The sequence below is a fragment of the Amblyraja radiata genome, chromosome 32 (genome assembly GCF_010909765.2).
Source record: "Amblyraja radiata isolate CabotCenter1 chromosome 32, sAmbRad1.1.pri, whole genome shotgun sequence".
NCBI classification, from domain to species: Eukaryota; Metazoa; Chordata; class Chondrichthyes; order Rajiformes; family Rajidae; genus Amblyraja; species Amblyraja radiata.
The window spans coordinates 30947045-30974280 of record NC_045987.1 but is presented as its reverse complement, the minus strand read 5'-3'; the positions used below and the strand labels follow the sequence as shown (position 1 = coordinate 30974280).

General features: G+C 47.0%; 1 long non-coding RNA gene across 1 annotated transcript; it reads right to left on the bottom strand.

Annotated features, from left to right (window-relative positions):
* Nucleotides 1-238: 238 nt before the first annotated feature.
* LOC116990715 lies at nucleotides 239-26962 on the bottom strand. Its single transcript, XR_004416608.1, has 3 exons — nucleotides 26514-26962; nucleotides 1120-1124; nucleotides 239-249 (listed from the first exon to the last, which is right to left on the bottom strand). It is a non-coding gene; the product is annotated as an uncharacterized LOC116990715 (long non-coding RNA).
* Nucleotides 26963-27236: the final 274 nt, after the last annotated feature.

Below are 27236 nucleotides of genomic sequence, written 5' to 3'. Positions count from 1 at the left end.
GGTGATGGTGCACCGGCGTCGGGAGAGTCCTCTCAGCGGCTTGGGGCATCTGGAACGGCCGCTTCCTTACCGGAGTCCGCGGCTTCCGAAGCCGACAAGGCCGCGCCGGTTGGAGCTCCACCACTGGCGATCTCATCGAGAGATCCCAGGCTCCCGTTGTTAAAGCCAGCGCCACCGCCCGCGACTGGCCGCTCCGCAGACCCGCTGCTCCGCGATGTTTTTACTCGGCGGTTCTTCAGCTCACCGGAGCTCCAGCGCGACCCGGGCAAGGCATCGCCCGCTCCACTCTGCGATAGCGCTCCAGCGCTGTGCCGCTGCCGAGGCCGAGGTACTGGGCGGCCCCCGACAGGAAAACGCCGCTCCAGCCCCGCTGGTAGGCTGCGAGGACGGGTCGAAACTGCAGCCCGGAGAAAAGCTGCCTCTCCGACCAGGTAGGGACCCTGAAAAGTAGTTTCCCCCTCCACCACCCCCCCCCCCCCCCCCCCCCACCCCACATAAAAAAGTTTAGACCTCCAGAACAAAAACACTTTAACTAACTAAAATTTTTTTAATAAGAGATGAAAAAGACGGACAGCTGCTGGCTAGGCAGCCATGCACAGGACGACGCCCCCTGCAGATCACCCGCCTTGGAGGGCATTAACAATACACCGTGCCTCCGGAAGGCCATCAGCATTCATAAAGACTCCGCACACCCTTGCAATTGTCTGTTCGAACTTCTACCATCCGGCAGACATTACTAGGCCTTCTACGCCCGCACCTCCAGACTTCGGAACAGCTTCAACCCCAGAGCTAAAACTGCTCTGAACCGGCCTTGCTGAGTGCCGCCCCATGAACTGTCTCCCTCGGATGGTCACGTCGCACATCGACCCGGCACAGACCTATTTGCACTTTATGCTGTTTTAACTGTTTTTTTAATCTTGTTTTTCTGAGTGTCTAAATTTTTAGCTATTTAAGTTGTCGTTGTACCTCTGTGCAATGACAATAAAAGATATATTATTATTATTAATCCCTATCTTTGTTTCCTGTCTGCCAAACAATTTTCTATCCATGTCAGCACTCTACCCCAAATACCATGTGCCCTAATTTTGCCCACTAATCTCCTATGTGGGACCTTATCACTGGGTCTTCCCCTTACCCCTTGAACCAGGTGACCAGCTACTCCCCACCCACATCATCAGTCTGAAGAAGGGTCTCGACCCGAATCGTCACCTATTCCTTCTCTCCATATATGCTGCCTCACCTGCTGACTTACTCTTAGCATGGGGGGGGGGGGAGGGGCAGATGCAAGGAGGGGGGCTGGACCGGGTCCTTTGTGACATCAGGCCGGGGAGGCGTGACCTTCCCCCATTGGCCGCTGACGCTGCCCGTCAGAGGGGGGGGGGGCGGGACCTGCTCCCATTTCCCGCTGGCACTGCCTGTCAGAGAGGGGAGGAGGCAGGACCTGCTCCCATTGGCCGCTGACGCTGCCCGTCAGAGAGGGTGGCAGGATACGGTCCTATTGGCCGCTCCTAGATCCTTCTGCTGATCCTGAAACATCGCCCATTCCTTCTCTCCAGAGATGCTGCCCGTCCCGCCCAGTTACTCCAGCACATTATGTCTATCTTCGGTTTAAAACAGCATCCACGGTCCCTTCCTCCATGCATTGATCCTTCTGAACCTTCTGAATTTGTAGTCGGTGGAGCAGTAATCTGCATATCGCCAACTTGGATGTGTTGTGCAGATTAGCGTGCTGTTAGTGGCCCCTTAAAACTGTCTAGTGAAGATGATTTGACTATATTGTTGTCTAGTTTATTCCATTCCTTTAAGGTTCTTACAAAGAAAGAGTTCTTATAAATATCTGTCCTGGCGAATAGGGTTTCTATTTGCATATCATTTCTCCTTCTTGTTCTCCTTTCTATTGAGTATGTTATGTATCTCTCTGCAGTTATGCCCACGATCCCCTTTTGAATCTTGTACAACATGGCTAGTCTGTTCCTTACCCTTCTTGTTTCCAGCGTTTCCCACTCCAGGTCGGGCAGCATCTGGGTGACACTGCTACCTCTATTGTAGTTCCCGATGCAAAAGCATGCTGCTTTCCTCTGTACCCCTTCTAGTTTGTTGATATGACCAGTTTTGTGTGGGTCCCAGGGGCATGAAGCGTATTCCACTGGTGGGCGAAGGATTGGGAACTAAGACAGGTGCGTGGACAAGACAGGTTTAGAGGGGAGAATGGACCACAAGTGTGTGGGCCATTGATACCTTCTCAAGATGGCATTATGAACGGCAAGACCCTAACAAGATGGCCGCCATCAACCCCTCACCAAGATGGCCGCCGTCAACCGGCCCCACTGACGGCGACCTCTCACCAAGATGGCCTCTGTCAACCTCTCATCAAGACGGCCACCGTCAACCCCTCACCAAAATGGCCACTGTCAACCTCTCACCAAGATGGCCGCCGGCTGCCGACCAAGCAGCGACGCCGACCTCACCTGCCCTCACCAAGATGGCCACCCGCCGGTCCCGGTCCCGGTCCCGCCACCGCCCAGGGGCCGAATCTCCCCATCGACCGCATGAAAATGCCGGCAGAGAATCGGCAGTTGGTGGCGCCGCTGCCGACCTGAGGTAAATAATGTTATAAATCAGCAGGGGAGCGGGATAGGGTCAATATGGGGGAGAACTGAGGTAAATCACCACATAAAGTACACGTGTGTGGGGACAACTGAGGTCAAACTCGTTATAAACCTCCCCCTCTTATTCACTGAGGTAAATAACATTATAAATCAGCAGCGGAGTGAAATAAACCCGGTCTGGGGGAGACCTGAGGTAAATCTCCACATAAACTACACGTCTGGGGGAAATCTGGGGTAAATAATATAAACTCACCGTCTGGAGCAGCGTCCTGAGATAAAACACGTTATAAACATCTCCCTCTCTCTGGCTCCCCACATTATTTATTCTCTGTAAATAATCAATAAATCACCAAATAAACTACACATCTGGGAAATAAACCCGGTCTGGGGTAAAACTGAGGTGAATAATGTTATAAACACACAGGGGAGCGGAATAAACTGGGCTGTGGAGTCGTTCCCAAAACATCCGACCCCGACCCCTCGGTAAAATAATTCTAAATCTGCTGTGATGACATTACACAAGTTGGTATTTCATAAGAACCACATGAATCATCAGGCTGTTCAAGAAGGAACTGCAGATGCTGGAAAATCGAAGGTAGACAAAATTGCTGGAGAAACTCAGCGGGTGCGGCAGCATCTATGGAGCGAAGGAAATAGGCAACGTTTCGGGCCGAAACCATTCTTCAGACTCTTCAGACTGCCTTGTAAACCCATGTCCATGAAGTTTTGAGTCTAACGGTTGTAGCTGTGCTATTGTGGCTTTTTTTAAATGTTTATTCTTGAAATAAAAATCATAATTCATTATGCTAAAAAGAAACTAAATGACAGAAATTACCATGACTAAATTAAAATTCCATTGAATTAAGTAAACATTATAAAAGCATTACTTCAAAATGTATTAAACTAAGGCCACAGGTATGAGCTAAATGGCTAATTTATGACAAAAAAAAAGTCCTGATTTTGTCCAATTAACAGCTGACAATTATCCCATTCCTTAGCTTGCATCTGAGTAAAATTTATTTCAAAACGCATTGATAGTATACGATTATTTAAATGGTAAATGTAGCTTCAGAAGCGTTTTCATTTTGCATGTTAAAACCCACCTGAGAACCATGGGCGATTTTGCAATTTTACTGACGGATTTTTCACTTTTAAAACTTTTCATATAACAAATGAATAAAGATAAAACGTCAATAATGCCTTACTTTTGATGAAATGCAGCGAGCAAACGCGATAATTCCCGATATTTTCGATCTTTATATCTCCACGGCGAATGTCCGCTAACCACTTCCGCTGTTTTTGCCCCTTCAGCTCCCTCTTGTATTTACCTTCGTTTTTATCTATCTTCTGGACTGTAAAGTAAGATAACTGTGCCTCACGGTCACCCCGACTGGCACAGTAATTTACAGCTCAAAAACGGGCCGTTTTCGCGGTTTTTAACGGGTGTGAAAGTGCGTGTTTTCAGCATCACTAACATGTACCGGAAGTGACGCTTGTACCCCAGTTGGATTTTGCGGTCACGTGGGTGAGAATCTATGCTTCAGTGACCTTTCGTGAAATCACCCTATACCCCCTGATCCCTTTAGCCACAAGGGCCACATCTAACTCCCTCTTAAATATAACCAATGAACTGGCCTCAACTACTTTCTGTCTCAGCTTTCTATTTAAAAGAGAGTTGCCCTTTGACTGACGCGTTGCTCGTCTCTCGGGTGGATTGCAGCCACCAGCACGTGCTTCAGGTGAAGCAGGAAAGGTGGCGAGGACGTGCAGCGCGCGGCCGCTGCAGATCCCGGGCCGCGCGGGCTCCGGGCTCGGGCTCGCTTCACTCCTCAGCTCAGGCGGCCCCGGTGGCCGGACACAGACAGACAGACACCACGCGGGACCTCGGCTCCCCCCCCCCCCCCCCCCCCCCCCCCCGGGACACAGGCAGGCAGGCGGGCGGGCGGTGAGAGTGGTGAGAGAGAGAGAGCGGCCGCTGGGTGAACCGGCAGCCTGAGGATCCATGTTGGCCCTGTGGGCCGGCATCAGTGTATCTATCAGTGGGGCAGTTTGCGGTCGGTTTGTGGGGAGCTGTGGGGGTCAGTGACGCGGTGACTTTGGGGTGAGTGAGGCTGTCAGGGGGTCTCAGGAGCTGTGGGGTGGGTGAGGGTGAACGGAGGGGAAGAGGGTAAAGGGGAGAAGAGGGTGAGCGGGGTAGGGAAGGGCTAGTATGGCGGTATTGGAAGGGCCTGGTGTGGGGGTAAAGGAATGTGCTGGAGGAGGCAGTGGAAGTGCCGGGAGGATGGGGTTAAGAGAAGGGGCAGAAAGCAGGGCAATAGATGGGATGGAAGGCAGGGGCTTGGGAGAGTTGGAGGTGGGGAGGTGGTTTGTGGAGGCAGAGGGGCTGCAGAAAGAAATGCAGCAACTGAAAGATCCATCAGGCTCGGCAGATTTTAGCGCAAGTGTTGTGTGGAACGGTCACTTGTCTAGGCCTGGTGTCAGCGATGGAAAGGACACCACATCAGGGGCACTGATGCAGTCACTGAGGTTGGAAGGGGTGCACATGAACCTCTGCCTCACCTGGGAGGGCTTTCTGGTCCCTAGAATGGATTATGAAGGAGGAGTTATAGGGAAGGTGTTCTATCTCCTGTGCAAAGCTCCTCTATAATCTTTGCTCCTGTGGTTGCAGGGGAAAGTATCTCGGGAAGGGATGGATGATCTCACAAAACACGAGTGGTTTCTGCGGAAATGGGTGGGGATGGGAGAAGTGGTGGGGTGCTCATGGTATTAAAGGGCAGATACTAGCATGGATATCAGGTTGGCGGGATGGCAGAGGCAAAGAGTGGCAATGAGAAGGGGGCTTTTTCTGGTTGTCTGCCAGTGACTAGCGGAGTTCCACAGTGTTGGGGCCGCTACCGTTCACGTTGAATATTAATGATTTAATGATCAATAAATGTTAATTATTTCTCAGCAATCTCTCTGGAACTGAAAATGTGATGCTTCACTCCTGCGTCTATGAATGGTCATCAGAGATGTTCTTAAATACAGTAGACCCTTGTTTTTACGGACCTTTTTATTATTGATTTTAGTTATATCAGACAGACCTACCAAACCACCGCCAGGCCGGACTGCGGACGCCACCCCTGACAAAATGGAGGATGACTGAACTTTGGTGCCTTCCCTCATAGTGAGAAACTTTCATCCCGCTGTGTGGGGGTGTTTATGTTAAAGTCTATTGTGTGTTGTGTTCTTTTTTATTCGTATGGCTGTATGGTGACTCGAGTTTCACTGTACCAATTCGGTCATGTGACAATAAATGTTACTTGAACACGACCACTTCTTGCCAAAACTTCTGTCATTTCTTGGATTGATATATTCAGACCTTGCGAATTTGTGGCTTTAGAAACATAGAAAATAGGTGCAGGAGGAGGCCATTCGGCCCATTTGAGCCATTTATTGTGATCATGGCTGATCGTCCCTTATCAATAACCCGTGCCTGCCTTCTCCCCATATCCCTTGACTCCACTAGCCCCTAGAGCTCCATCTAACTCTCTCTTAAATCCATCCAGTGACACTTGGCCTCCACTGCCCTCTGTGGCAGGGAATTCCATAAATTCACAACTCTCTGGGTGAAAAAGTTTTTTCTCACCTCAGTCTTAAATTACCTCCCCTTTATTCTAAGACTATGGCCCCTGGTTCTGGACTCGCCCAACATTGGGAACATTTTTCCTGCATCTAGCTTGTCCAGTCCATTTATAATTTTATATGTTTCTATGAGATACCCCCTCATCCTTCTAAACTCCAGTGAATACAAGCCTAGTCTTTTCTATCTTTCCTCATATGACAGTCCCGCCATCCCAGCGATCAATCTCGTGAACCTACGCTGCACTGCCTCAATCACAAGGAGGTCCTTCCTCAAATTAGGAGACCAAAACTGTACACAATACTCCAAATGTGGTCTCACCAGAGCCCTATACAACTGCAGAAGAACCTCTTTACTCCTATACTGAAATTCTCTTGTTATGAAGGCCAACATTCCATTAGCTGTCTTCACTGCTGTACCTGTAAGCCAACTTTCAGTGACCGGTGTACAAGGATACCCAGGTCTCGCTGCACCTCCCCCTTACCTAACCTAACCCCATTGAGATAATAATCTGCCCCCTTGTTTTTGCCGCCAAAGTGGATAACCTCACATTTATCTATATTATACTGCATCTGCTACGCATCTGCCCACTCACTCAACCTGTCCAGGTCACACTGCAACCTCCTAACATCCTCTTCACAGTCCACATTGCTCTAATTTTAGTCACCAGTCCCCCGTGCGGGACCTTATCAAAGGCTTTCTGAAAGTCTTGTCTATATCATTGGCTATATTTAAGAGAGATGTGGCCCTGAAAGTCTAGATACACTACATCCACTGGCACCCCTTCATCCATTTTACTTGTCACATCCTCAAAAAATTCCAGATTAGTCAAGCATTATTTCCCTTTCATAAATCCATGTTGACTTGGAATAATCCTTTTACTGCTATCCAAATGCCCCATTATTACCTCTTTAATAATTGACTCCAGCATCTTTCCCACCACCGAAGTCAGGCTAACTGGTCTGTAATTCCCTGTTTTCTCGCTTGCTCCTTACTTGAAAAGTGGGATAACGATAGCTATCCTCCAATCCACAAGAACTGATCCTGAATCTATTGAACATTGGAAAATGATCACCAATGCGTCCATTATTTCTAGAGCCACCTCCCTGAGGACCTTGGGATGCAGACCATCAGGCCCAGGGGATTTATCATCCTTCAGTCCCATTAGCCTACCCAATACTATTTCTCGCCTAATGAAAATTTATTTCAGCTCCTCTACCCCCTTAGATCCTCTGTCCTCCAGTACATCTGGGAGATTGTTTGTGCCTTCCTTAGTGAAGACAGATCCGAAGTACCTATTCAACTCATCTGCCATTTCCTGTTGCCCATAATAATTTCACCTGTGTCTGCCTTCAAGGGACCCACATTTGACTTTGCTACTCTTTTTCCCTTAACATATCGAAAGAAGCTTTTACTGTCCTTCTTTATATTCCTGGCCAACTTCCCTTCGCACTTCATCTTTTCAGCCCGTATTGCCCGTTTTGTTTCCTTCTGTTGTCCTATGAAAGTTTCCCAATCCTCTGGCTTCCGGCTACTCATTGCTGTGTTATACATCTTTTCTTTTAGTTTTATTCTATCCCTAACTTCCCTTGCCAGCTTTGTTTTAATTTTTCAGTTGAATAAAAGGCACCTCTAACTGTGCGATTTTTGCATTTTCTGTTGGGTCTGCAAACATGAAATGCCATGTATTGGGCACATGCCATATGTATAGACTCGGTTATAACGCACAATCGGCTATAATGGACACCATTTCCCCCGCAATGGTCCGTTCTGACATGGGTTTACTGTAATACGTTTTTCTTTTTCTTGCTGTCACTTCTATCTCTTAATTTCATGATCCTTTCCCATTGTTTACAGATTAGTGTACGGGTGATTGCTGGTTGGCACAGACTCGGTGGGCCACACTGTATCTCTAAACTAAACTAAAACTAAATATGGACAATAAAATAAATGCTTATACTTTCAAGCACCAGTCCTAACCAGCAGTGATTCTCAAGTGTCGAATATCTCACAACTTATGGTGGTTATACCTTACCACCATTAACCAGGCATTTCAACCTTGATTAATAGTAAGCAGCATTCAGTTTGCTGTTTGCTAGTATTTAAAAGTTATGTCAGCATTATCACAGTTAATGCCACCCAATGCTAAATCTGTAGTCTTAATATTTTAAGTTTAGATTAAATATAAAAAATTAATCTAGCAACTCTGCCACAGAAAGTAGTTGAGGCCAGTTCATTGGCTATATTTAAGAGAGGTGTGGCCCTTGTGGCTAAAGGGATCAAGCTTTATCAAAGGCTTTCTGAAAGTCTAGATACACTACATCCACTGGCACCCCTTCATCCATTTTACTTGTCACATCCTCAAAAAATTCCAGAAGATTTGTCAAGCATGATTTCCCTTTCATAAATCCATGGAGAGAAGGCAGGTACAGAATACTGAGTTGGATGATCAGCCATGATCATATTGAATGGCGGTGCAGGCTTGAAGGCCTGAATGGTCTACTCCTGCACCTATTTTCTATGTTTCTAATTCCTAATCTTAAATTCCTTTCCATTAAGGCAATGCATGTGATCCCAGTTTTGCAATTCTTTTAGACTCTTCCATATTTCATTTAACATTTTTTTCCAATGAGATTGCTGAATAATGTCTAAAATTGATATTTCAAATTTCCTTGTACAGCTAAATACAAAGATAGACACAAAAAGCTGAAGTAACTCAGTGGGACAGGCAGCATCTCTGGAGAGAAGGAATGGGTGACATTTCAGGTCGAGACCCTTCTTCAGACGAGTGAGGGAAATGGGAAACGAGAGATATAGATGATGCGCTGCCTGTCTTACTTCCTTATACAGCCACTGACCAATACCTGGAATCTCAATGATGTGAAACTCATTATGGATGTATAAGGTTTGCAATTTTGAAACACTTTTATTTTAGGCGAGAAGAGTACATAAACAAAAGTGTTGTAAAACAGAGCACATAGTGGATTTCAAGAGACTCTTAAAAATAGCGGAGTCAGGGGATACGGGGAGAAGGCAGGAACGGTGTTCTGATTGGGGATGATCAGCCATGATCACATTGAATGGCGGTGCTGGCTCGAAGGGCCGAATGGCCTACTCCTGCACCTATTGTCTATTGTGTATTTAGAGAGTATCCATTTATATAAAAATCATATCACACATCGTTTCAATGCATTAATATTTCTACACTTACAAGTTACTAAGTTGATGGAAGGTACCATACACATATAACCATGGTAGACTCTCAGTAAAATAGTCAAGAGTCAAAAGTGTTTTATTGTCATATGTCCCAAAATGGAACAACAACATTTTTACTCGCAGCATTACAACAGACTATGTTAACACCATAAGAAACAACAAAATTATGTTCAGTATATTAAAAAACAAACAACCAATAATAGACAATCTTCCTCGTTCATAGTGTCCACGTTGCCGAACACGACTGTGAGATAAACGGTCAATGTGTTCACTACCTGTAGGTTCAAGAGAGTATTTGTCAACATGATGGATCTCCTCCATCTTCTAAGGAAGTAGAAGCATTGATGGAATTTCTTTATGATTGTATCAATTTGCTGAGTCCAGGAAAGATCTTCAGAATGCGGTGTTTAACTCTTTTCACCACCATTCCTTTGATGAGGATAGGTTTGTAGATCCTTAGCCTTCCTCTTCCAAGGTCAACAATCAGTTCCTTGGTTTTACTGACATTGAGAGCAAGGTTGTTTTTCTGGCACCATTCGGTCAGTCGATCGACTGGCTTCTTCTACTTTGACTTGTCATCATCCATGATTCGTCCAACCACGGTGGTGTCGTCGGCAAATTTAAAGATGGAGTTGGAACTGTGTCCAGCTACACAGCTATAGTTATAGAATATGTAGACCAGAGGGCTGAGCACGCAACCTTAAGGTGATCCTGTGTTAGACACAAAATACTGGAGTAACTCAGTGGGACAGTCAGCATCTCTGGAGAGAAGGAATGGGTGATGTTTTGGGTCAAGACCCCCTCAGGCCGTGGTCCTGTGTTGATGGTGATCGTGAAGGAAGTGTTGCTGCCAGTTCGTGCCGATTGTGGTCTGTTGATGAAGTCGATCCAGTTGCAGAGGAATGCGCAGAGAGACAGTTCTCCGAGATTGGTAACTAATTTGAAGGAGACGATTGTGTTGAACACTGAGCTGTCATCTATGAGCAATGATGACGTCGGCCAATTTGACGTACATGATGTATAATGATGAGGTATATTGGTGCACGTTAACAGGCATCCTATTGTTTTAGTGGACTTTAGAGATACAGCGCGGAAACACAGAGTCCACACCGACCAGCGATCCCAGCACATTAACACATCCCTACACACACTAGGGACAATTTTACATTCATAACCAAGCCAAATAACCTGTACGTTTGGGGTGTGGGAGGAAACTGAAGATCCTCGGAGAAAACCCTTGCAGGTCACGGGGAGAATGTACAAACTCCGCACAGACAAACACCCGTAGTCAGGATCGAACCCGGGTCTCTACCGCTGCGCCACCGTGTCGCCCTGTTATGTTGCATTCATGCTATATGCATACTTGTTTTGCATTTTAACAGCAATTATTCAGCCAATTTGGCACCAATATTTTTGCCAGCAAAAGGATCTTCACTGGGGCAGAATCAAAAAGACAGCAGGAAAATCGATGGAGCAGAAACTTGCCACTGTATCCAGTTTGTTTGCTGGTGTTCTGCACTGCCAGCAACAACTTACAATACAATACAATAAAATACAATACAATACAATACAATACAATACAATACAATACAATACAATACAATACAATACAATTTATTGTCATTTGAGCCTCAGTGAGGCTCAAACGAAATTCTGTTTCCACAGCCATACAAACAAAGACAATTCCTAGACATACACACAATTTAGTTCACACAAACATCCATCACAGTGGACCCACTGTGATGGAAGGCAAAGTCTTTTCTCTCCCCTGTTCTCCATGTCTCTCCCGATGTCGAAGCCCCAGGCGGGCGATGATAAGTCCCACGGCCATGTTAACCTGCCGGGCGATTTACGGCCCCGCTCCCAGTCTAGAAGTCTCGAAGTTGGAGCCCCCAGCGGGCGCTGGAATGTCCCACGGCCATGAAGCCGTGCCGGGTGATGTATGACCCCGCTCCGGGTCGTTCCAACCCCGCGACACGGGCTGGAGAAGTCGCGTTGCGGGAGCTCCGGGAAGCGGTCTCTCTCTCCCCCCGGACCCGTGAGCTCCCGATGTCCCAGTCCACCGGACCTGCTGCTGCGTTGCTGGAGCCATCCGAGCCCCAGGAGTCGAGTCGCAGCAGCGAGTCACCACCGCTCCCCACGCCCCGAGGCCGGCCAGCCCCACGATGGTGATTAGTCCGCAGCTCCGCAGTCTCCCGAGCCCCCGGGTCGTTCAGATTGGAGGCCGCTCCACGGTGCTAGGCCTCAACGACAACGGAGACCCGACAGGGAAAAGGTCGGGTCTCCCGGACAGGGAAGAGATTTTAAACAGTTTCCCCCGCCCCCCACATATACACATTTAAAACCAGTATTAAAAAACACCAAACACTACATTTAACTAGACAAAAAATTTAAAAAAAGACAGACAGGCTGTAGGGGCCGCTGCAACGGGTGAGTCGCGCCGCCAAGGGTCTAAGTGAAGGTCAGTGCTGCCCTCATCACGAGTGAATGGTGTGCAGCACATTAAATACAAAAGGAAGCAAAATAACTTATCAAAGACTCGGGAGATAAAAACATTTACTTCATTTATAACTGTTTGGACGATGTTAGAAAGGGAAATGCTGCCCTTTAAAGTGAGGACAGACTCTACAATACAACTAAATATTCCAGGATTTCGTTGCTTCAGGTGTGATAGAATTGGAGGGGCAAGAGGTGGAGGTGTTGCATTACTAGTCAGGGAAGATATTACAGCAGTGCTTTGGCAGGATAGATTGGAGGGCTTTTCTAGGGAGGCTATTTGGGTGGAACTGAGAAGTGGGAAAGGGGTAGCAACACTTATAGGGGTGCATTATAGACCGCCAAATGGGGATCGGGAATTGGAAGAGCAAATATGTAAGGAGATAGCAGATATTAGTAGTAAGCACAAAGTAGTGATTGTGGGAGATTTCAACTTTCCACACATAGACTGGGAAACACATTCGGTAAATGGGCTGGATGGTTTGGAGTTTGTAAAATGTGTGCAGGATAGTTTTTTACAGCAATACATAGAGGTACCTACTAGAGGAGGGGCAGTGTTGGACCTCCTGTTAGGAAATGAGATGGGACAGGTGGCGGGGGTATGCGTTGGGGAGCACTTCGGATCCAGTGATCACAATACCATTAGTTTCAATATAATTATGGAGAGGGTCAGAACTGGACCTAGGGTTGAGATTTTTGATTGGGGAAAGGCTAACTGATGAGATGCGAAATGATTTAAAAGGAGTGAACTGGGACATTTTGTTTTATGGGAAGGATGTAGAAGAGAAATGGAGGACATTTAAAGGGGAAATTTTAAGAGCACAGAATCTTTATGTTCCTGATCGGTTGAAAGGAAACAGTAAAAAATGGAAAGAGCCCTGGTTTTCAAGGGAAATTGGACATCTTGTTCGGAAAAAGAGGGAGAACTACAATAATTATAGGCAGCATGAAGTAAATGACGTGCTTGAGGAGTATAAGGAATGTAAAAAGAATCTTAAGAAAGAAATTAGAAAAGCAAAAAGAAGACATGAGGTTGCTTTGGCAAGTAAGGTGAAAGTAAATCCAAAGGGTTTCTACAGCTGTATTAATAGCAAAAGGATAACGAGGGATAAAATTGGTCCATTGGAGAGACGGAGTGGACAGCTATATGCAGAGCCAAAAGAGATGGGGGAGATATTGAACAATTTCTTTTCTTCGGTATTCACCAAGGAGAAGGATATTGAATTATGTGAGGTAAGGGAAACTAGTAGAGTAGCTATGGATACTATGAGTTTCAAAGTAACAGAAGTACTGACACTTTTGAAAAATATAAAAGTGGATAAGTCTCCAGGTCCTGACAGGATATTCCCTAGGACATTGAGGTAAGTTAGTGTAGAAATAGCCCGGGCTATGACAGAAATATTTCAAATGTCATTAGAAACGGGAATAGTCCCCGAGGATTGGCGTACTGCGCATGTTGTTCCATTGTTTAAAAAGGGTTCTAAGATTAAACCTAGCAATTATAGGCCTGTTAGTTTGACTTCAGTGGTGGGCAATTTAATGGAAAAGATACTTAGAGATAATATATATAAGCATCTGGATAAACAGGGTCTGATTAGGAACAGTCAGCATGGTTTTGTGCCTGGAAGGTCATGTTTGACTAATCTTCTTGAATTTTTTGAAGAGGTTACTAGGGAAATTGACGAGGGTAAAGCAGTGGATGTTGTCTATATGGACTTTAGTAAGGCATTTGACAAGGTTCCTCATAGAAGGTTGGTTAAGAAGGTTCAACTGTTGGGTATAAATGCAGGAGTAGCAAGATGGATTCAACAGTGGCTGAATGGGAGAAGCCAGAGGGTAATGGTGGATGGTTGTTTGTCGGGTTGGAGGCAGGTGACTAGTGGGGTGCCTCAGGGATTGGTGTTGGGTCATTTGTTGTTTGTCATGTACATCAATGATCTGGATGAAGGTGTGGTAAATTGGATTAGTAAGTATGCAGATGATACCAAGATAGTGGATAATGAAGAGGATTTCAAAAGTCTACAGAGTGATTTAGGCCATTTGGAAGAATGGGCTGAAAGATGGCAGATGGAGTTTAATGCTGATAAATGTGAGGTGCTACACCTTGGCAGGACAAATCAAAATAGGACGTACATGGTAAATGGTAGGGAATTGAAGAATACAGTTGAACAGAGGGATCTGGGAATAACCGTGCATAGTTCCTTGAAGGTGGAATCTCATATAGATAGGGTGGTAAAGAAAGCTTTTGGTATGCTAGCCTTTATAAATCAGAGCATTGAGTATAGAAGCTGGGATGTAATGTTAAAATTGTACAAGGCATTGGTGAGACCAAATCTGGAGTATGGTGTACAATTTTGGTCGCCCAATTATAGGAAGGATGTCAACAAAATAGAGAGAGTACAGAGGAGATTTGCTAGAATGTTGCCTGGGTTTCAACAACTAAGTTACAGAGAAAGGTTGAATAAGTTAGGTCTTTATTCTCTGGAGCGCAGAAGGTTAAGGGGGGACATGATAGAGGTCTTTAAAATGATGAGAGGGATAGACAGAGTTGATGTGGATCAGCTTTTCCCTTTGAGAAAAAGGAAGTTTCAAACAAGAGGACATGACTTCAGAATTAAGGGACAGAAGTTTAGGGGTAACATGAGGGGGAACTTCTTTACTCAGAGAGTGGTAGCGGTGTGGAATGAGCTTCCAGTGGAAGTGGTGGAGGCAGGTTCGTTGGTATAATTTTAAAATAAATTGGATAGGCATATGGATGAGAAGGGAATGGAGGGTTATGGTATGAGTGCAGGCAGGTGGGACTAAGGGAAAAAAGTTGTTCGGCACGGACTTGTAGGGCCGAGATGGCCTGTTTCCGTGCTGTAATTGTTATATGGTTATATGGTTACAATGGCCGTATAGAATTGTGCTTCCTCAGATTGTGCTTCCTCAGCTGCCGCAAGAAGTACATCCTCTGTTGTGTCTTTTTTACTGTGGAGTCGATGGTAGACTCCCATTTAAAGTCCTTGGAGATGATGGTTCCCAGGAACTTAAAAGACTCCACAGTGTGACCGTGGTGGTGATGGTGAATGGGGTGAGGGGAGGGGGAGCTCACCGTAAGTCTACAATCAATTCTACTGTCTTAAGAGCATTGAGCTCCAGGTTGTTGCGATGGCACCAGGACGACAGCTGTGTCACTTCCTGTCTGTAGGCAGATTCCTCCCCATCCTGGAACAGCCCAATCATGGTTGTGTCGCCCGCAAACTTGAGTAGCTTGAGAGAGGAGTCAGCGGAGGTGCAGTCGTTGGTGTATAGACAGTAAAGGAGAGGGGAGAGTATTCAGCCTTGCGGTGCTCCAATGCTGAAGGTCTGCAGGTCTGAGATGTGCTTTCCAAGCCTCACATGCTGCTTCCTATCTGTCAAGAAGTTGATGATCCACTGACAGAGGGGTTCAGGCACATTCAACTCAGAAAGTTTGGAGTGTAGTAGCTCTGGCACAATGGTGTTGAATGCAGAGCTAAAATCCACAAACAAAATCCTCGCATTTGGTCCCCTGGCGGCCTAGGTGCTGGAGTATGAAGTGCAGGCCCAGGTTGACGGCATCATCCACTGATCTATTGGCCTGGAATGCAAACTGTTCGTGATAATTTTCAGCTGGGCCAGCACAAGCCTTTCAAGGGTCTTCATGACTACAGTGCGACGGGCCTGTAGTCTTTAAGACCAGTAATCCTTATCTTTTTGGGTACAGGGACAATAGTGGAGACTTTGAAGCAGGCAGGGACAGTACAGGTTTGCAGGGACTGGTTGAAAATGTCTGTGTAGACTGGTGCCAGTTGTTCGGCATGGAGCTTGAGGATAGAGGGGGAAACTTTGTCCAGTCCTGGAGATTTCCGGCTTTTGTCTTCTGAAAAGCCTCTCAACCTCCTCAATTTCTAGTGTTGGTGGTGGAGAAGTGGCCAGACTGATGTTGGGCAGCAAGGAGGGGGGTGAGTAGCATCTATGGAGAGAAGGAATTGGCGATGTTTTGGGTCGAGACCCTTCTTCACCTTCTGAGTTACTCCAGCATTTTGTGTCTCTCATCCGCTGATTACGTCACAAAGGACCAGGTCCCGCCTCCGCGGTCCGACGTCACAAAGGACCAGGCCCCGCCTCCCCGGCCAGACGTCACAAAGGACAATGCCACGCCCCCCCCCCCCCCCCCCCCCCCCCCCATGCTGGAGTAAGTCAGCAGGTGAGGCAGCATCTATGGAGAGAAGGAATAAGTGACGATTCGGGTCGAGACCCTTCTTCAGACTGATGGTGTGGGTGCGGAGTAGCTGGGGTCACCTGGTTCAAGGGGGAAGGGATGATCCAGTGGTAAGGTCCCACATGGGAGATTGGTGGGCAAAGAGGGCACATGGTATTGGGGTAGAGTGCTGACATGGATAGAAAATTGGTTGGCAGACAGGAAACAAAGAGTAGGGATTAACGGGTCCCTTTCAGAATGGCATGCAGTCACTAGTGGGGTACCGCAAGGCTCGGTGCTGGGACAGCAGCTATTTACAATATACATCAATGATTTAGATGAAGGGATTACAAGTAACATTAGCAAATTACAGATGACACAAAGCTGGGTGGTAGTGTGAACTGTGAGGAGGATGCTATGAGAATGCAGGGTGACTTGGACAGGTTGGGTGAGTGGGCAGATGCATGGCAGATGATGTTTAATGTGGATAAATGTGAGGTCATATGCACTTTGGTGTCAAAAACAGGAAGGATGTTTATCTAAATGATGTCAAGTTGGGAAAAGGGGAAGTACAACGGGATCTGGGGATCCTTGTCATCAGTCACTGAAAGTAAGCATGCTGGTTCAGCAGGCAATGAAGAAAGTGAATGGCATGTTGGCCTTCATAACAAGAGGAGTTGAATATAGGAGCAAAGAGGTCCTTCTGCAGTTGTACAGGGCCCTAGTGAGACCACATCTGGAGTATTGTGTAGTTTTGGTTTCCAAATTTGAGGAAGGACATTCTTGCTATTGAGGGAGTGCAGCTTAGGTTGACAAGGTTAATTCCCGTGATGTCATATGCTGAGAGAATGGAGCGGCTGGGCTTGTATACTCTGGAATTTAGAAGGATGAGAGGGTATCTTATTGAAACATATACGGTAGGCCATGATCAACTGCTTCCGTAGTCGGACTCCATGACTCGTGATTGGAGCAGGATTAGGCTATTCGGCCCATCAATTCTACTCCACCATTCACTCATGGCTCCCTTCTAGCCCTATTCTCCTGCCTTCTCCCTAGCGGAAACCTAGCAGCAAGCTAGCTACAGCAGCAAGCTACAGTCGGCAGACACGGAAGGCTATATCGGAGTGAAATTACTAAGCCATCCGAATTCAGCCATGCAACATTCAACATTTCACTCTTTTAGCAAACATTAGTGGTGTTTTTAAGGCAATATGGGGTATGTTTGGTGTTTTTAACCTTGTTTATGAAGTGGCGGGAAAACGGCAGCCATCTTGGATTTTCATTCCAACTGCGCGTGGGTACAGCAGTGGTGTGGACTACAAGCAGTATTCATTGGTGGACATTGTGGGACAATATAAAGAGAAGTAGCCTCTTGATTTCATTATTATTGATTGAATCGCTGAGATACACTGTAGAACAACACAACTAAGTATAGCCATACTATACAGCATCGGAAGCATACTGTTGTTATGCCTGTTTGTGAGACAACAAATTCAAACATTGGAACGAAACTCCACAGATGATCAACACCTCATAGTGGGTTCTCACATTTAATCCTGAAAGAAGATTGCATGAGATACACATCAATTTACATCAACAGTTACAGACTCTTGTCTAAACCAGAAATCTGTACGACTATTGAACTAGAGGTCGAAGAAACACATTGGGTTTCTCATTACTTTGCTGTGATCTTGGGATGTTAGTCTAAACCCTGGGCCTTCACATTGTGGGAGCTGTAATAAGTTGGTAACAAAACACTGACAAAAACTTCAATGCATGGATTGTGATGCAATGTATCATGTCAAATGTACTGACGTGACTATCAAGGAATATATGAACGTTACAAAGCTGAATCTTTCATGGCAATGCACAAACTGTAAACCTGAACCATGTGGGGTATGCAATGAGAAGGTAACTATCCAGCGTTCTGCTCTGTCTGGGGGGTGAGGGCGAGTGGGGGTGAAGGGAAGAGGAAGGGGAGGATGCGGGAGAGAGGTAAACTGGGGGGAGGGGTTGGGGGGGGGGGGTTTGGAGTGAGCGGACGGGAGTCGAGCTGCAGGAGGCATAGCGCGAGCGTACTTGGCATGGTGCGGGCAGCGGGGGGGGGGGGGGGGTGGATGAGAGCCGGCCTACCAAATTAAGAGAGAGAAGCGGCTTCTGACTCTGTAAGCCCACAGCTGGAATGAGCGCTCAAGGCTTCACGAGCTGCGCCAACAGCGATGATAAGGTTCAGCGCGTGAGGAGTCGCTGGCCCGAGATGTGTAGAACAAAGCTACAGTGGACAGAGCTGTAGAATGTTTGTTCTGCAGAAGTTTCTCGATCTCTCTGCGCCTTGAATCCACAACGGTGGGGGGGGGGGGGGGGGGGGGGGGGGACCTGGAGGCAGGTGTGCCTGGATAGGTCGGCATGTGGCATTGTGACTTCAAGCAGCTCGTGAGTCCGGTTAGATTTTAAAATGAGTGCGCGGGGGGGGGGGGGGGGGGGGGGGGGGGGGGGGGGGGGGGGGGGGGGGGGATTTCATTAAAAAATGTGTACATAAAAATGTCCAAATGTTTTGAGGAGTGGATGAGTGAATGTAACAGTGAAATTGCTAGCGAAATGGAAAAAATGCTCGGAGTTTTTAAGGTGTGGTTTTGGCGGAGCAAGGAATCAAAGGCAAAATCACATACACCCACAAACACACACACAGAGTTTTAATAGATAGATAGATAGATAGATAGATAGATAGATAGATAGATAGATAGATAGATAGATAGATAGATAGATAGATAGATAGATAGATAGATAGATAGATAGATAGATAGATAGATAGATAGATAGATAGATAGATAGATAGATAGATAGATAGATAGATAGACAGATAGACAGATAGACAGATAGACAGATAGACAGATAGACAGATAGACAGATAGATAGATAGAGAGATAGAGAGATAGAGAGAGATAGAGAGAGATGGATAGACGGATAGACGGATAGACGGATGGACGGATGGACGGATGGACGGATGGACGGATGGACGGATGGACGGATGGACGGATGGACGGATGGATGGATGGATGGATGGATGGATGGATGGATGGATGGATGGATGGATGGATGGGTGGATAGATAGATAGATAGATGGTTGTATGGGTGGGTGGGTGGATGGATGGATGGATGGATGGATGGATGGATGGATGGATGGATGGATGGATGGATGGATGGATGGATGGATGGATGGATGGATGTATGGATGGATGGATGGATGGATGGATGGATGGATGGATGGATGGATGGATGATTGGATGATGGATGGATGGACGGACGGATGGATGGATGGATGGATGGATGGATGGATGGATAGAACGCCCCCTAAACCTCAAAGAGCTCCGAATACAGTTAACAACAAGCTAACACAATGTAACGGCAGTGTGAGATTCAAAATCACAAATGCTCAGAGACAAAGTCAAAGAAACAAGTTTATCTCATTTATTACATTTCTGCGCAGAAAAGGGTGCCTCTCCTCTATCGCCCTCAAGTTCAAGTTCAAGTTCAAGTGAGTTTATTGTGACGTGTCCCTGTAAAGGACAATGAAATTCTTGCTTTGCTTAAGCACACAGAAAATAGTGGGCATTTACTACAAAACAGATAAATGTGTCCATATACCATGATATAAATATATACACACATGAATAAATAAACTGGTAGTGCAAATAACAGAAAGTGGTTGCTAATAATCAGAGTTTTGTCCGAGCCAGGTTTAATAGCCTGATGGCTGAGGGGAAGTAGCTATTCCTGAACCTGGTTGTTGCAGTCTTCAGGCTCCTGTACCTTCTACCTGAAGGTAGCAGGGAGATGAGTGTGTGGCCAGGATGGTGTGGGTCTTTGATGATACTGCCAGCCTTTTTGATGCAGCGACTGCGATAAATCCCCTCGATGGAAGGAAGGTCAGAGCCGATGATGGACTGGGCAGTGTTTACTACTTTTTGTAGTCTTTTCCTCTCCAGGGCGCTCAAATTACCGAACCAAGCCACGATGCAACCGGTCAGCATGCTCTCGACTGTGCACCTGTAGAAGTTAGAGAGAGTCTTCCTTGACAATCCGACTCTCCGTAATCTTCTCAGGAAGTAGAGGCGCTGATGAGCTTTTTTGATAATTGCGTTAGTGTTCTCGGACCAGGAAAGATCTTCAGAGATGTGCATGCCCAGGAATTTGAAGTTCTTGACCCTTTCAACCATCGACCCGTTGATATAAATGGGGCTGTGGGTCCCCCTCCTACTCCTTCCAAAGTCCACAATCAGTTCCTTGGTTTTGCTGGTGTTGAGGGCCAGGTTATTGCGCTGGCACCATATGGACAGTTGCTCGATCTCTCTTCTGTACTCTGACTCATCCCCATCAGTGATACGCCCCACAATAGTGGTGTCGTCAGCGAACTTGATGATGGAGTTCGCACTGTGGTTCGCTACGCAGTCATGGGTATAGAGTGAGTACATCAGGGGGCTGAGCACGCAGCCTTGAGGTGCTCCCGTGCTGATTGTTATTGAGGCTGACACATTTCCACCAATACGAACAGACTGTGGTCTGTGGACGAGGAAGTCGAGGATCCAGTTGCAGAGGGATGCGCAGAGACCCAGTTCTGCTAGTTTGGTAACCAGTTTGGAGGGGATGATTGTGTTAAATGCCGAGCTGTAATAACCATATAACCATATAACAATTACAGCACGGAAACAGGCCATCTCGACCCCTCTAGTCCGTGCCGAACACATAATCTCCCCTAGTCCCATATACCTGCGCTCAGACCATAACCCTCCATTCCTTTCCCATCCATATAACTATCCAATTTATTTTTAAATGATAAAAACGAACCTGCCTCCACCACCTTCACTGGAAGCTCATTCCACACAGCTACCACTCTCTGAGTAAAGAAGTTCCCCCTCATGTTACCCCTAAACTTCAGACCCTTAATTCTCAAGTCATGTCCCCTTGTTTGAATCTTCCCTACTCTCAGTGGGAAAAGCTTTTCCACGTCAACTCTGTCTATCCCTCTCATCATTTTAAAAACCTCTATCAAGTCCCCCCTTAACCTTCTGCGCTCCAAAGAATAAAGCCCTAACTTGTTCAACCTTTCTCTGTAACTTAGTTGCTGAAACCCAGGCAACATTCTAGTAAATCTCCTCTGTACTCTCTCTATTTTGTTGACATCCTTCCTATAATTAGGCGACCAAAATTGTACACCATACTCCAGAATTGGCCTCACCAATGCCTTGTACAATTTTAACATTACATCCCAACTTCTATACTCAGTAATCAATGAATAACAGCCTGACATATGAGTTTTTGTTGTCCAAGTGGTCCAGTGCGGAGTGGAGGGCCAGCGAGATCGCATCCACCGTTGATCTGTTGTGGCGGTACGCGAACTGCAGTGGGTCAGGTTTTTGTCGATGTAGTTGATTTGCTCCATGATCAACCTCTCAAAGCACTTCATCACCACCGGCGTTAGTGCCACTGGTCGATAGTCATTGAGGCATGTCACCTTACTCTTCTTGGGCACCGGTATAATTGATGCCCTTTTAAAGCAGTTGGGAACCTCAGACCTCAGAAGTGAGAGATTGAAAATGTCCGTAAAAACTCCCGCCAGTTGGTCCGCACAGGTTTTTAGAACACGACCGGGTATACCATCAGGACCAGGTGCTTTTCGGGGGTTCACCCCTCTGAAGGATTTCCTGACATCGGCCTCTGTGACTGAGACTGAAATGCCATCGCAGCGAATGGGGGATCGGGAAGGCACATCAATATTCTCCCTGTCAAAGCGTGCGTAAAACGCATTGAGCTCGTCAGGGAGTGATGTTACACCGGCATTCGAGCTGCCTCCTGGTTTTGCCTTGTAGGAGGTGATTGCATTCAGACCCTGCCACAGCTGCCGAACATCTGTCTCGTCCTCCAGTTTGGAGCAGAAGTCCCTTTTGGCCTTTTTGATGGCCTTACCAAGGTCGTATCTGGTCTTCATGTAGGCCACTGTATCATTGGAGGTGAATGCCCTGTGTCTGGACGTCAGGAGAGTGCGGATCTCAAAGTTCATCCAAGGTTTCTGATTGGGAAACACTCGGAAGGTTTTTGTAGGGATGCAGTCCTCCACACATTTCTTTATGAAGTCTGTAACGACTGTGGCATATTCATTCAAGTCCGTTGCCGAGTCCTTGAACATTGCCCAGTTTACAGACTCCAAACAGTCCTGGAGACACACCGAGGATGGGGATGCTAGAGACACACCGAGGATGGGGATGCTTTCTATCTTTATACGTTTCATTTTACTATTGTCACACCCTCATCGCTCCCCTTTGGGCTTCTTCCAATCAGAACACTAAGGTTTACATTCCCACGAGAACGTCTCCTGACGTCAAAGGTACCTCCCATATCATGCATCGCATGTGCATTTAAATTAGGCATCTTGTCATAGTGGGCGTGAGTTAATATTTATGTCATCTCATTAGGCATGCGTAGTTGTTTTTAACCCCTTGCCCTTCTCAACTCTGCCTTCCTTCTCTTAAAACTCCTGCTGAATTCTTTCTATCTGCTACTTTTTATCTAGAATTTCTCTCTGTTCTGTATATTGTTACTTTATATTCTACCAGCAGTCTGGCTTCTGCTGACACCTTATTTCTTTCTAAGTTATATTTTTCAGAGTTCTAGTATAAGTCAACCATCCATATTAACCCTTTTCTCACAGCAGGAACTCGCTAAAAAGTATGGTGGTAAATTTTCAGAGCATTAGGAATAAAATCTCTGAAGTAAAGGTACTTTTGGATCAGTATAATCCTGATATGTACAATGGACAGTAACTTGGCTTTCACAGGACATTAATAGTATATAGATTTCCCCGGATGCATATGATGCCTATCAAAGGGACAGACGGGACTGAATTCATGGTGGCATCTTAATAGCATGTAAAAATAATATTATTATGATTCGTAATGAAGAGTTTGAAGAAGATAGTGAATTAATGTGGAAACAAATTGAATTCTTCTTCCTCGTGTCCGGCCATCTTCTATATCACGTCTTCCCGGTCAGTCAGTGGCGGTTGACGGTCGGTGGTTGCAGAATTGGCTACTTCGGTCAGTCACTGTGGTACAGTTCCTGTCGTCAGCATTGCCCGGCATGCACCACGTGGAGGCTTCTGCTTGCATCCCACCAAATTGAATTGAAAGGACGGTACTCACTTTTAATAGGCACTGCTTATAAGCCCAGACACGATGATAAACAGTTTGTAAGTGAACTTGAGAATTAATTTGAGAAAATATGCAATAAAGGCAAGGGATACAATATAGTACTTTCAGGAGACTTTAATCAGCCTAATATTAATTGGAAAGGGTCAACAATAGTGCAGGATTAATCTGCATCCAAGGATACAGCTGAACTACTACTGGGGGCTTTAATGGGATTTGGACTGAACCAACAGGTTAATAAACCAACATGAAGAGGTAACATTTTGGACTTGGTATTCACAAATAACACCAGTCTTGTTCAGGGTACTAAACTGTACCCTGTCCACCTAAACTGTCATTTGGCAACCTAAAAGGTTGCCTAGGTTGCCCTGCTGGCAACAGAAAAAAAGTGAGGTCAGAGCCCTGTCTCACATCATGGACCATTTCGAAAATAATGGGATACTGGTGGACTCACAACATGGCTTCAGAGCAAAACGTTCAACGGAAACAACTTATTGTCACTGTTGATGACATCACAAGGGCATTAGATAAGGGGAAATCTATACATATGGCAATCCTGAACTTTTCGAAAGCGTTCGATAAAGTTCCTCATGGAATCCTAGGAAAACTGGATTACCATGGCATCAGAAATTGTCTACATAACTGGATTAGGGACGTTCTCACAAACCGGACGCAGAGGGTGGCCTGTGAAGGAAACATTTCTTTAGAAGAACAAGTACTGTCAGAAGTACCGCAAGACATGGTCCTCGGACAACTGTTGTTCCTGACGTATATTAATGATCTACCTGAACACATGCATTGTAAAACAAAACTCTTCACAGATGATTGTCTTGTATATACACCTGTCACTGATGTAGAGAATATGAACTCCTAGACAAGAAGACCTTGGAATTATGGCAAAACACATGGAAGATGAGCTTCAACCCAACCAAATGCTCAGTTATGGTAATTTCAAACAAGAAGAAATCACCTACTCGAGACTACGTCTTCTGTGGACAAATACTTCATCGTACAAGTTTACAACCATACCTTGGAGTTCATCTTGATAGCAAGCTTTCGTGGGGGGAACACGTCAACAACACGGTCACTAAAGCCAACCGGACACTAGGATTCCTTAGACAAAACCTCTGGTTCTATCCAAAGGAAGTGAAAACCACAGCATATACAGCATTGGTTACTGTAATACGCTTCATGCGCCTGGGACCCACACAAAACTGGTAATATCAACAATGTAGAATGGGTACAGAGGAAACAGCACGCTTTTGCATCGGGAACTACAATAGAGGTAGCAGTGTCACCCAGATGCTGTCCGACCTGGAGTGGGAAACGCTGGAAACAAGAAGGGTAAGGAACAGACTAGCCATATTGTACAAGATTCAAAAGGGGATCGTGGACTTAACTGCAGAGAGATACATAACATACTCAACAGAAAGGAGAACAAGAAAGATAAATGATCTGCAATTAGAAACCCCATCCGCCAGGACAGATATTTATAAGAACTCATTCTTTGTGAGTACCTTAAGCGAATGGAATAAACTAGACAACAATATAGTCCAATCACCTTCACTAGACAGTTTTAAGTGGGTAATAACAGCACGTTAGTATGCGCAACATATCCAAGTTGGCGAAATGCAGAGTACAGCCCTGCCGACTACAAATTCAGAACGTTCAGAGACACAGACAGACAGAGAGACAGAGAGACAGAGAGACAGATAGATAGAGACCGAGAGAGACAGACAGAGAGACAGAGACAGACAGAGAGAGAGAGAGAGAGAGAGAGAGAGAGAGAAAAAGAGAGAGAGAGAGAGAGAGAGAGAGAGAGAGAGAGAGAGAGAGAGAGCGAGAGAGAGATAGAGAGAGAGAGAGAGAGAGAGGGGGAGAGAGAGAGGGAGAGATAGAGAGAGAGAGGGAGAGATAGAGAGACAGAGAGACAGAGAGAGGGAGACAGAGAGGGAGAGAGACAGACAGAGAGAGAGAGAGTGAGATTGAGAAAAAGAGAGAGAGAGATAGAGACAGGCAGAGAGAGGGAGAGATAGAGAGAGACACAGAGAGAGAGACAGAGAGACAGAAAGATGGAGGGATAGGTGGATATAGGTGAGGGAGACACAAGAAACTGCAGATGCTGGAATCGCGCATAGAACACAATTTAGTTAGAAGCACAGAATCTCTTGCCCAGAGAAAGGGAATCGAGGGCCAGAGGACATGGGTTCACTGTGAAGGAGAAAAGATTGAATAGGAATTTGAAGGGTAACTTTTTCACATATAGTTGTGGTTGTATGGACCGAGCTGTCAAAGGAGGTAGTTGAGGCTGGGACTATCTCAACGTTTAGGAAACTATTAGACAGGTACATGGATAGGGCAAGTTTGGCGGGATACGAGCCAAACGCAGGCAGGTTGGACTAGTGTAGCTGGGACATGTTGGTAGGTATGGGCCAGTTGGGCCGAAGGGCCTGTATCTATGCTGTATGACTCTAACACAAAGTGCTGCAGTAACTCGATGGGCTATGCAGCTTCTGTGGAGAACCTGGATAGGTGATGTTTCGCAGAGTGCCGAACTCAGCGGGTCAGGCAGCATCTGTGGAAAACATGGATAGGTGACGATTCGGGTTGGAACCTTCTTCAGACTGACAGGATTTTAACAGACGAGGGGGTGATCGGCAGATGAGTGCAGTAAGTGACAGGGGCGAGAGAAAATGAGGAGATAAAACGGTGTGGGATGATTCGGGTAGAGTCTGAAGAGGGCCTCGACCAGAACATTACCCGTTCCTTCCAGTATTTTGTGTCTACCTAAACAGCGCCTATCCACGGCGTGGTGTTTCAGCAGACTGGAGGAGCGGGCAAAGGCCTTGCCGCAGAGCGGGCAGGTGAACGGACCCTTGCCACACTCAGCGCACACAAAGGGTCTCTCTCTGGTGTGTATCCGCTGGTGCTCCCGCAGCCTCTGTACGCTCTTGAAACGCTTGCCGCAGTGGGAGCAACTGCTCGTCGGCGTGGGCCGGCCAGTGCTGCCGCAACTCCCGCGAGCTGTCAAACGCCTCACCGCAATACGGGCAGTCATAGGACTGGCCACTGGTGTGCACGCGTTGATGAGACAGGGTGTGGGAGGCCATGGCAAAGCGCTCTTCACACACCGGGCTGGGGACGGGACGGTCGCCGGCCTGCACCCGCTGGTGCTGCAGCAGGTTGCTGGACTGGGTGAAGCCCTTGCCGCACTGGGCGCAGGTGAAGGGGCGCTCGCCAGTGTGTAGGCGCCGGTGCACCAGCAGGGTGCTGGACTGGGTGAAGCCCTTGCCGCACTGGGCGCAGATGAAGGGGCGCTCGCAGGTGTGGATGCGCTGGTGCTGCAGCAGGATGCTGGACTGGGTGAAGCCCTTACCGCACAGGGTGCACGTGAAGGGCCGCTCGCCGGTGTGTAGGCGCTGGTGCTGCAGCAGGATGCTGGGCCGGGTGAAGCCCTTGCCGCAGTCACTGCATGTGTAGGGGCGCTCGCCGGTGTGGGTGAACTGGTGCTGCCGCAGGGTGCTGGACTGTGTGAAGCCCTTGCCGCACTGGACGCAGGTGTAGGGACGGTCGCCGGCGTGGGTGCGCTGGTGATCCAGCAGGTTGCTGGAGTCGGTGAAGCCCTTGCCGCAGTCGCTGCAGGTGTAGGGGCGCTCCCCGGTGTGCAGGCGCCTGTGCACCTTCAGGTCCGGTGACGACTTGAAGCCTTTGCCACATTCAGAGCAGGTGAAGGGTCGCTCACTGCTGTGCACCCGCCGGTGCACCTGCAGCCCCGACAACTGGGCAAAGCTCTTGCCGCATGTGGAGCAACCATAGGGCCGCTCCCCGGTGTGCAGGCGCCTGTGCACGTCCAGGTCCCGCAACGACTTGAAGCCTTTGTCGCAGTC